Raw genomic sequence first — 11,260 nt, 5'->3', positions numbered from 1 at the left:
TGGAAAACTTTCACTTTCTAGGTTTCTATGTTTAATCAGAATACCCATATACACATATTTAATAGGTAATAGCCTTGTAGGATTGTCCTGGTCAATCTCAGTGGCCGGGGTAAGGTGCAGGGTGTGAAATGATCTCTTTCAAGACCCAAAGTCATAAGTGCCTCAGTAGGAGACATTCTCCTGGACACCAATTCCACAGGTACAACCTTAGCCATGGGCAGATGGGAATGGGTGGTGCTGCCGGATGGTTCTAGGAAACCAAGGAGCTTATCTCCAAACCTGAGAAACACTCTGAGCGCTCAAGTTTTTCACATAGTTGACATGGAAGTGAAACCTAACCAGGTCTGTTTCTAGTGGGTCCCCTTCTTTGTTCTCTTCTACTTCATTCAACAGTTAGCAAAGCCTCCCACGTACCAAGTGTTAAGGAAACAGAGACGGAGATGACAATTATCCAGTCTGTAAGCCTAAAATGATTTCAAAATAGAAATCTGGAAGAAAAAAAAACCCTAAAAGACCAAGAGATAGAAGCCACAATCATGGGCACCACCTTGGGTTTTTCCTAATGTACTTGATTTATCAGTCAGTCCATACAGTATCTTCCACACATATTTACGACACTGTCTTTAACCTCGCTGCTCCTGCCTTCTCAGACAAGACAATCCTTTGCTGTGGGGCTGTCCTACGTACTGTAGGGTGTCGAGCCACATCCTTGGCCTCTACCCACTAGATGTCAGTAGCACCTCCTACCCAGGTGTGACAATCAAAGGTGTCTCCAGACATCATCACATACTCTGAGAACTGATGATTTATGACCTCCTAGTGAACATCTCTGTGCAAGCAAATCACTCTTGTGCCCATCTGCTCTCATTTGTTTTATTTCTTGGTCAGATTGAAAATTCTAGAATAGGGATCACATTTGTAAGGAAAACTACCTTATATTTTTAAATATGTTCATGGACAAATAGTAATTTTAGATCAGAAATGTGAGCAGTGAACAAACACAGTGCAACATCAGTAATCTATTAAGACCAACCAAGCCTGCCTGTATTCTTACAAGTCTGCTTCTTGACTCCTAAGTAGGCTTCAATGCCACAATTTCTTTGTAACTAAATTACTCTAAAAATACATTCAGCTTCTCTCTGGAGTACAACATGGAAAAGGTACATTTAAAATTGACAGGCCTTTGAGTTCCAAGGTCCACTTCCAAGCCTGGACATGTTCCATGCAAACCCTGATCTAACAAAAATAGAAGTGAGAAAAACCCGACATGCCTGCCTAGGAAATTGGTTAAAATATACCGGGTATCTTCATTTCTGTTATGTGTGAAAGAGAGCATTACTCCTTGTCAGGCAAAATTCAAATGAGGTGAGATCCAACAGTTTGGTATGGCAGGACTTCACCTCCAAGCATCTCGGGCACTGTGAGCTAAGGAGCCAAGAAGGCAGACCAGCCCAGGATTAGAGAAAGATGAGTCTGGGCAGAGGACAGAGAAGGGACTTGGAGAATTTAGGGGATTGCTCCCTTCTGTCCAGGAGTAGTGAACAGAACATCTGGAATGGAGGTGTGATCTTCTCTCTTCTTGGCTGGTGGCCTGGTGGTTACTGAGTTCAGGAGGCTGTGAATGGCAGGCACTCAGACACACTTGTTACAGATGCTGATTAAGTTCTTTCTAGCTCAAGTAACCTGTGCTTTAGTCACCCACTTGTCACAGAACAGGAGGTTCCTGAGATCCAGAAGAAGGAGGCTTCCTCTGGTCCACAGGTAGAGGGAATCCTGAAGCTGGACTCTGGGCCTTCTCTGACCCCTCTCCCACTGTCACCAACACCCTGCTGTCCGCAATCCTTCCCCTCCTTTGTGCTTCTTCATAATTTACTTTTTCTCTTCTCGCTTCTTCTACCTCTTTGTCTAATCCTCTCTGCCCTAAAGCTCTGTTTTTCTTTCTTGAAGTGTGGTAAAAGAGAAATGCAGCTGGGAGAGAGAGGTGTACACTGCATTCCTGATTACATTTTCCTCTACAAGTTACATCTATTAAAGGTGCTTCCTCACATGAGCTAGGGTGACAGCCTGTTATCTGCTGATATGGGGATACAGATGCAAAGAGGAAGGCAGAGAAGAGAAAAATAGTAAATGCAGCCAGGTGAGAAACACGGTTCAGTAAACATCTTTTAAATATCAATTATACCCTAGTATATTGTCTGATATGCTTATAAACATATACAAAATAAAGCAAACTCCTACCAAGGATGTAGTTTTGTAAAGAGCCCAGAGTGGTCAGTACTTTGCCCCAATCCCCAACAGCTTCTGTCCTGGGGCTCACCCTGCTGTGATCCATGTGCACTGAGAGCCTTGAGGCAGCACTACAAGATCCTGAATTACCAGAGATTCAGTTATGTCCATCCTTCTGTCCCAACTAAGACATAAAACGAATGAACACACTTCTGCAACAGCAGGGATTGAAACAAAGAGGTTTCTGGCCATGCAGCCAGGAAATTCAATACCCACTGTATTCTCTGAATAATCCTCTTAATTAAGGGTTTACTATGTTATTTAAAGAAATAAATGGATAAGAACTTTTAAAATTGAAATCTCTGAAAGGAAAGCTACTCAGAGAGAGTCAGGGCTTGGAGAAGAGCAAAGTAGAGGCAGAGTAAGAGAAACATTTAGATGCTGCAATGAGCCAGCATTCCACCCCTGGGCATATGCCCAAAAGAACTGACAGCAGAGTCTAGAAGAGGTATCTGTACCATGTTCATAGCAGCATTACTTGCAATAGCCAAAAAAAGGTAGAAGCAACCCAAGTGTCTACTGATGGATAAATGGATAAACAAGATGTGGTACATACATACAATGGAATATTATTAGGCTTAAAGAGGAAGGAAAACCATGCTACAACATGGATGGACCTTGAGGACATTGTGTTACGGGAAATAAGCCAGTCACAAAAGACAAATACTATATGTTCCCACTTATATGAGTCACCTAGTATAGTCAAATTCAAGAGACAGAAAGTGGAATGGTGTTTTCCAGGAGCCGAGGGGTAAAAAGGAATGGGGAGTTGTGGTTTAATGGATATAGAGTTTCAGTGTTGCAGCAAGAAAAGAGTTGGAGATGGATGGTGGTGACGTTGTCCCACACTATGAATGTATGAATGCAGTATACACCATATACTTAAAAATGGTTATGATGGACTGCCCAAGGCAATCTACAGATTTAATGCAATGTCTATCAAATTACCCAGGACACATTTCACAGAACTAGAACAAATCATAATATAATTTATGTGGAATCACAAAAGACCTAGAATTGCAAAAGCATTACTGAAGAAAAAGAGAGGCTGGAGGAATAACTCTCCCAAACTTCAGACAATACTACAGAGCTACAGTAATCAAAACAGCATGGTATTGGTACAAAAACAGACATATGGACAATGGAACAGAACAGCCCAGAAATGAACCCACAAACTTTTGGTCAACTAATCTTCGACAAAGGAGGCAAGAATATACAATCGAATATAGACAAATGGTGTTGGGAAAACTGGACAGCAGAGTGTAAGTCAATGAAGCTAGAACACTCCCTTACACCATACACAAAAATAAACTCAAAATGGATCAAAGACTTAAACATAAGACAAGATACAATAAACCTCCTAAAAGAAAATACAGGCAAAACATTATCTGACATACATCTCAAAAATGTTCTCCTAGGGCAGTCTACACAAGCAATAGAAATAAAAGAAAGAATAAACAAATGGGACCTAATTAAACTTAAAAGCTTTTGCACAGCAAAGGAAACCATAAACAAAACAAAAAGACAACCTACGGAATGGGAGAAAATTTTTGCAAAAGATGAAACCGACTAAGGCTTGATCTCCAGAATAGATAAGCAGCTCATATGACTTAATAAGAAAAAAAAAGAACAACCCAATCCAAAAATGGGCAGAAGACCTAAACAAGCAATTCTCCAAGGAAGAAATATGAATGATCAATAGGCACATAAAAAAAATGCTCAATATCACTAATTATCAGAGAAATGCAAATCAAAACTACAATGAGGCTATCACCTCACACCAGTCAGAATGGCCATCATTCAAAACCCACAAATGACAAATGCTGGAGAGACTGTGGAGAAAGGAGAACCCTCCTACACTGCTAGTGGAAATGCAGTTTGGTGCAGTCACTGTGGAAAACAGTATGGAGATTCCTCAGAAGACTAGTAATAGACTTACCACATGACCCAGTCATCCTGCTCCTGGGCATATATCCAGAAGGAACCCTACTTCAAAAAGACACCTGCACCCCAATGTTCATAGATGCACTATTTACAATAGCCAAGACATGGAAACAGCCTAAATGTCCATCAACAGATGACTGGATAAAGAAGATGTAGTATATTTATACAATGGAATACTATTTAGCCATAAAAAAGACAACATAACGCCATCTGCAGCAACATGAATGTCCCTGGAGAATGTCATTCTAAGTGAAGTAAGCCAGAAAGAGAAAGAAAAATACCATATGAGATCACTCATATGTGGAATATAAAAAAAAAAAAAAAGAAAAGAAAAAATGCTTATGATGGTAAGTTTTATGTTATGTGTGTTTTACTACAATTAAAAAATCACCAGTATAATTCACTCTATTAACATACTAAAGACAAAAATCTATATGATCGAGAATATATAAAGAATTCTTACAGCTCAAAAATAGGGGGAAAAAACCCTAATTTTTAAAAATGGAGGTGTTGGCTATACAAGTGCAACAGGAGGGATGTTTGTAGTGACAGCAATGCTCTATCCCTTGACTGTATCACTGTCAATATCTTGGTTATCACACTGTTCTATTGTTTTACAATGACAGTTGTCACTGGGGGAAAGTAGGTAAAGGACACACAGGCTCTCTCTGTATTTTCCTTAAAACTGCACGTGAATCTAATTTTTTCAGAATAAAAAATATAATTTAAAACAATAGGAAGACATCACCACAGAGGTGACATGGCACCCTTTCCTTATGTTGCATTATATCAGGAAGTACGTGTTACTGACTGTCTCATGGATAAACACTCGTTTAAATGTGGTATATCTATCCAGGTTTCCTCATTGTAAAGCTGGTATTTTTCTCTTTGTAATTAGTAAGTATCTTGCTTTGAAACTGCAAATATCCTGTTTCTCATCCTACCTCCATTTTAGCATGCACAGGTAGATCTGGTCTGCAACAACCATTACTGTGGAATTTGCCAGTGATTTTTCTATTTCCATCATTTCTTCTATATTTATGAATTAGAATTCTACATAAGCAGGAGCTGCTCCTTCTCCCCATTTATTTATTTATTCAATTATTTATTTACAGAAGCATGGACTCATAGATATTTATTTTATTCTATAGATTATAATCCATTACTACCATTATTTATTTTGTTGCTCAAACTGTCCCAGACTCAGCTCTTGGGAGCTCCTTTAAGTTAGCCCCCAGGTCATTTCAACATGTCCCACCCTTCTGTGACGACTTCCTTACTTTCTGGCACCGTAAAGACCTCACTGGCTTATTACTTCCCCTGCCCCAGTCCAGGCATCAGCCATCTCTCCAAGGAGCCCTAACTCCTTTCCTTAAGAACTTAAGTTTGTTCTCAAAATACTCCTGGGAAGTAGAATCTTAGTTTTCTGATAACTCAGTCACTCACAAAATTCATCCATACAAAAGTGAAGCCTAAACCTCATTACAGTACTTAACATCTATTTTTTAAATAATATAAAAATTTTAAATAAACTTTATAAATCCATTAAATTATTTTTCAAGGGAGATGAAATCACTTTTTCAATAATGAAACTAAGATCACAAAAACCAACTGTGATCACTAAGTGAAGAATAAATTTTGTCTATCATGGTTCTTTTCAGGAAACCTGGTTCAACGCTTTCAGCTATTTCTCAACTAAAGCCAATCAAAACCACTAAATAAGTAACTTCCCCTATTCTTTCAAAGTCTTGGTTCACAATTTATCTGATTGTTCTTCCCCATCAGTGGACACCAATAATATGCAGTACATACTTTTTCACAATGCCTCAATGAGACACTAAAAAAGACTTATTTTCTCATCCTGGTTTTTTTGGGAAGGAAAGAATGAAAGAAGGAAGGGAGGGAATGAGGGAAGGGGGACAAGACAAGACAATTACCTTCTCAAGCTCATGTAATAAGACAGGGATTCACTTCTAGGACCCAGGCCTTAAGACATCCTGTGTTCTTTCTTCATGAGGATACTTATTATTTAATCAATAAGGTTTAGATAATGCTCTTACTAGTTTACACTGTAATTCTCTGCCATTAACTTCAGCTAATACTCCAATTTGTAGCATAGTGTAAATACATAGTAGATACATTTCCTTGAAGGAGTTTCTTTTGGTTGTAGAGCAAAAGGGAAGGAAGAATAAAAAGTGTAGAAAGCAATTTATATGCCGCACTAAGCTATTGTATACACTTTGTTAAACTTTTTTTTAGGATCAGTTGTGCATTTTGATTCTTAAAAAAGATCCTTCGGGGGGGAAATGAGCTTTTTGCTTTTACAGATAGTTTTATGGCTGTTAAACGTGTCCTCTTGGCACATGAAGCACACTGCTCTCAGGGAATGCAGAGTAATTTTATAATTAGCCTAAGTAAAATATAATTAAAAAGGTAAATCTACTGAAAAAAACTGAGTGGCCTAAGGGAAACTGCATCCACAGTTCAGTTTTTTGATTTTATATAGCGAATCACAATGATGCTCATTTTAGTCCCAAGGGCATTCATTATATTAAAAGTAATATTAAATATTCTTATTCAGCTATTTCTGCAATGTGCATTATTTACTAACTTGAGTAGCATATCACAAACTAAAAGCAAAAGAATATAATATTTTTTATTACCGACATTTGTTGTGGCCTTACTATCCACCCTGCTCCATTGGCAGTCAATATACCAGTATCTTTGTAATTCAATCTAGGAGAATACAAAGTTCATGTATTACCCAGTACGCTGAAGACCCCCTTCAGAAATTTATGCAAGATGCTAGTTTCTTCATTTTTCAAATTATGTAATCTTTAGTGTGGTGGAACACATTAATATAAAGCAAAACCCTAGTGAGACAGAGTACCAAAGCATGGTTTATTTACTCATCTGACAAATATTTACTGACCATCTACCAGGTTTATATTACTAAATCAGATGCTATGTGGAAATTAAAATAAATACAACATGTAGTCATGCTTCAAGGAGCTTCCAGTCAAAATGCAGGGAGAAGATAAAAAATAAAGTGAATAAAACAGGAGTTGAGTAAAACTGTAAGTATCCATGGGCATTCATTAGGCAGGGGAACAGGGCTCCAGGCTTCACTGAAGGGTTGTACCTGGCTGTTAAAGGACACGTACCCTTGAGTAGCAAGGAGAACTGCCCCAGACCAGCTCCAGAGCCAGAAGGTGTCAGCTGGCATCTGGGGTTCAAAGAGTCGACCAACAGAGCAAAGGAGGACAAAGTTTGTGAGGAAGACAAAGGCTGGATGGGGCTCAGAATGCAAGGCCAAAGAGTTTGTGTTTTAGTAACAATGGTGAAGCACTGCAAATTACTGAGGAGGCAAGTAATAACAATAGAACAGGATATTAAAGAATTTAGTCTGGTAAAGATGTGCAGAGGAGCTGGAAAGAGACGAGACGAGGGTTAAGAGGAGGCTAACACAGATTTTCAAGCATGACATTCTGATCCAACTAAAGTCAGCTGGCTCGGTAGAGGAAGGAACACAGGAGACACTTCTAGGAAGGTGACAGATCCTGGGGGTGCAGGGCAAGGACTGGGGAGTCCACTGTACCTGGATGTGAATCCTGACTCAGCTACTCACTGCCTGTTTGAGCTTTAACAAATTGTCGACAGTCCCATGCTTCCCTTTTCCTCAGGGAAAAGTGGTTAGTGCTCTCTATTTTAAAGCACTAACTCTGGCACACTGCAGACATTCTCTTACTGGTGATACTTGCAGAAGACAGGAGCTGCCTGCAGGTCTGAGCCCCTCAAGATGCTTCCCAGGGTTGCCTCTAGGCCGGCACCTCCGAGCCTGTATCCCCAACTCCTGAGTCTTGGGAATGCCCTGGATGCACCTGCTTCCTGATTCAGCCCAGCCTGTAAACCTCTCTGACCGCACTTCTCCCACACACTACCTTCCTCATCTATCCCCCTAGCCCTACAATCTGCTTTCACATCTGCTTTCACTCCACTTTTCAAACTAGTATTTACTGAACCTCAATTATGTGCCACAGACTGAGCTGGGGACATGGGATTGAAAGAGCAAGCAGAACACATCCCAGCCCTTACAGAGCTTACACTTCAGGACGGGATACATATCTGAACAAATAACCACACAAAAACATATCATTATAAACCACAGATAGTGACAGGAAGAAAAATCAAAATCAATGATTAGAAATTACATGTGGGGACACTCCCTTCACGGGTTCACGGTCTCATTCTGGGATGCAGCGCAGGTGTACACCTTCCCTCTTCGCCCTGTCCTGACTTAATAGACAATCTGTTGATCCTTGCGCCTCCTTGCCCACTTTGCCAGCAGGTTGGATGTTGCCTCTTTTACTTCTGTGAAGAGGTACCCCCTCCTCACCATCACGAGGACCATATCCTGAAGGGGAGATTTTGCCTTGCCCTGTGGCACTCCAGCCCCACACTTCAGCTCTATTTGTTTCTTTTTTTTTTTCTTTCAGAGATAAAAGTAATCCAATTTAGTTGGCTCAAGGCCTAAATCTCCTCCCTTCCTCTCTAAAGAATTTAGGCCCAGGGCTCTGGACACCTTTTCTTCCCCTGGCTCTTGCTGCTCTCCTTGCCTAATCGGCAGGAGATCCTAACCAAAATGGGGATGACTACAGGCATCCCAAAGGACTCTCTGTTAGGATGCATGTTAGCTCCCTGGGGGAAATTCAGATAGGATAGTTTAAGGAAAAAATAATTAATTTTTCTTTGCAATACTGCATGGCCCCAATACAAGCTAGGGGACCAAGAGTGTAGTAGAGAATAACCTTTGTTTTGTTGGAGGTTTACAGGGACACTATGACAAAGCCCACGGGGATGGCTGCAAGAACAAAGAATGCCTGCAGCAAGAAGATTACAACAATCAGCCACACCCCCTCCCTTATTTTACCTCCCACTCCCTTATTTTTTGTATAAAAGGAGCCTTTATTCTGACTGGAGCAGGATGGTTCTCCAAGACATTAGTCTGCCATCCTCTCAGTCTGCTGACTTTCCAATAAAGTTACTATTCCTTGCCCCAACACCTCGTCTCCCAATTTACTGACCTGTCGTGCGGAGAGCAGAACGAGTTTGGACTCGACAACAAGAGGTCTGACCAAAAAATGGGTCATTAAATTACAATACCATGTTGCAGCTGGACTTGTTTTGTCAAAGGGAAAGTAAACAGGGGAAGTCCCGTATGCCCAAATGTTCCTGACCCTATTTCAAGACCAGGTCTAAGGAACTCCTTAAGGGACAGTCTTCTGGACCATCTAACCCTAATGCCCCATCTGGGAGGCTGGAGACCCCAGACCCCATGAATCAGCTCCTGGATCTGGTGTTTGGAGTATTTAACAACAGAGACATGGTTGAAGAGGCAAGAAGGATTCAGGGACAACAGCGAAAGGCACAATGCTCAGTGGCAGCCCTAACCCCTACACCACCTCAGGGTTACCCTCCCTTTCGAAGACCCATAGTAAGGACAGGGATCCAGGACACCTGGATCAGAGACACTGCCTCACCAAGAAAGGATCTGCTTCAAGTGCTGCCAGGAGGGCCACTAAAAGGACGAACACCTGTTATATGGAAAAGGTCCACTGGGACCCTGCCCGATATGCAAACGAGAAGGTCCCTGGAAGCGGCACTGTCCCTAGTCCCCAAGGGGGCTTGGGGCTCCCAAACCAATGACGGCCGAGAGAACTGAAGACTGACAGGTCCCTGGCTGGCTGACCCTCCCCGGCTCCCAAAGCACACCTGGTCATTTCTCTGGAGGTGCCTCGGGGAACCTTTGATGTGGCTGGTAGGAAAGTTGTTTTCTTATTAGATACGGGGACCGCCCACTCTGTGCTGACTCTTTTCTCCAGACCCTTGTCCTCCTAATCCTGTACGATAATGGGGATCGACAAAAAGCCCCAAACCAAGCAATTCACACCCCTCCCCTCAGCTGCCTCCTAGAAAATTTTACCTCTGCACATCAGTTTCTGTTCATGCCTGAGTGCCCCATCCCCTTGTTGGGAGGGGACTTGCTCACTAAATTCCAGACAATACTCCAATTTGGAAACCTTCACAAAAAAGACATCCACCAAGAAAAACGATTGCTCTTGGCCTTGAGAGCCCACCTCAGGACCAAGCCAGAGGTCTCCATTCCACCCCATTATTGTTTCTCAAGTGAACCCCGCTGTCTGGAGCACTGAGGTCCCTGGCAGAGCTACTACTGTTAAGCTACCTTTAGAAACGAGACCACCTGAGGCTATAGGCAAGCCTCTTGACATCAAAGGCTGAACTGAAGGTAATAATTAGAGAACTCAAACCCAGGGAGGATCCTCAGAAGTGTCTGTAAATAGAGTTCCAAAATGGGAGGCCACCAGTCTAACTAAACTGACCATAGCTGATATTCAGAGCCTGATAGGAATTTGGGGGGGAAGGCATCTCCCCTAAGCTAAATGAGGGAAAATAAACTGTCCTTGTTTTACAAACGTAGTCTTTACGGTAACAGAGGTGTGACTCCAGAAATAATCCAAAACCCACCAATCCTTGTACCACTCCCAAAATCCCCCTTAAGAGATTTATAAGTATCTAGGAAAAATAACCTCTTTCTGGCCTTAAGGAAACAAAGTCATCCTAGGAGGAACTTGCCTTTCTATGCTTTTGAGATACAAATTTCAAGAAAGGGGTCTTTTGTCATTTATAGGCAGTTATCAGCTGTACTCTGATGCTGTTGCAAAGGTGCTTCATCTTTAAGAAGAGTCACAGGATCGGTACAGAAGCAGTTACAACAGTTTCACAACAAGATGATGGCTATGTGTGAGAAGATTTCAGCCCATACCACCCTCAGACTCAAGAAACGAGAAGCTGTCCTGTCCCTGGGGCCCCTAGATTAGGCATTCAGATTTTTACTCCTTGATAGGCAGTGTCAACGTCCCTACTCAGCTACAGAAGACAGACCACAGCCCGTCTGCACCCCAATAAGATTATGGGAATGAGATAGGAGGGAAGGGCACAGGAAACAGCC

At 41.6% G+C, this 11,260-nt stretch overlaps 1 protein-coding gene across 16 annotated transcripts in view; it reads right to left on the bottom strand.

Moving 5' to 3' along the window:
* C1H3orf70 (chromosome 1 C3orf70 homolog) overlaps nucleotides 1-11,260 on the bottom strand; it is an 81,005-nt gene that overhangs the window by 21,322 nt on the left and 48,423 nt on the right. The gene's annotated exons all lie outside the window — the stretch shown is intronic.

The sequence above is a fragment of the Camelus ferus genome, chromosome 1 (assembly GCF_009834535.1).
Source record: "Camelus ferus isolate YT-003-E chromosome 1, BCGSAC_Cfer_1.0, whole genome shotgun sequence".
Classification (NCBI taxonomy): domain Eukaryota; kingdom Metazoa; phylum Chordata; class Mammalia; order Artiodactyla; family Camelidae; genus Camelus; species Camelus ferus.
This window is presented reverse-complemented; position numbering and strand designations above follow the sequence as displayed.